The 513-nt window shown below is 44.8% G+C and overlaps 1 protein-coding gene across 4 annotated transcripts in view; it reads right to left on the reverse strand.

Annotated features, from left to right (window-relative positions):
• Nucleotides 1–513, reverse strand: part of LOC109527158 (SPRY domain-containing SOCS box protein 4-like) — a 93,379-nt gene that overhangs the window by 34,976 nt on the left and 57,890 nt on the right. The gene's annotated exons all lie outside the window — the stretch shown is intronic.

The following is a 513-nucleotide window of genomic DNA, read 5'->3' on the forward strand; positions in this document are numbered from 1 at the left end:
CTGTGTTGGCGACGCCACGCGAGCTAGTCCGCTGCTCTCTACTGTGCGTGTGTCAGCGCTAACATGTACGCTAGCGCGTCTTTTGATTTCAATAAGCACCGACGCAACGACGTCACACACCCGCCGTCACACACAACAACAGCTAAGCTAGCCGAGACGACACTCGAAGTCGGACGGACACGTTTTTTTCTGCCAATCTGTGTGTTTCCCTTTTTGTCCAAATATATTTTTTACGACAACTGTCTTGTCCACGGTGTCTTTTATTCGTTCCACTGGGGTTTAGCAAGTGTGTTTATAAAGAGACGAAAATCTGTTAACTGTTCCTAGTGTTAGTGTCTCAACATGGCTACGCTCGTGAAATCAAAACAACGAACTCAAATGCGTCTTCGTTCAATGTTGTCAACTAATATCCGGATTAATTTGAGGCAATTTTTCCTCAATTCTCCGGAGAGATTTTCATAAAAATTTGAAAAACCCGGAATTCCGGGAAAATCCGGAGGACTTTCATCTCTG

This window comes from Hippocampus comes, unplaced genomic scaffold (assembly GCF_001891065.2).
Source record: "Hippocampus comes isolate QL1 unplaced genomic scaffold, H_comes_QL1_v1.1 scaffold228, whole genome shotgun sequence".
Taxonomy (NCBI): domain Eukaryota; kingdom Metazoa; phylum Chordata; class Actinopteri; order Syngnathiformes; family Syngnathidae; genus Hippocampus; species Hippocampus comes.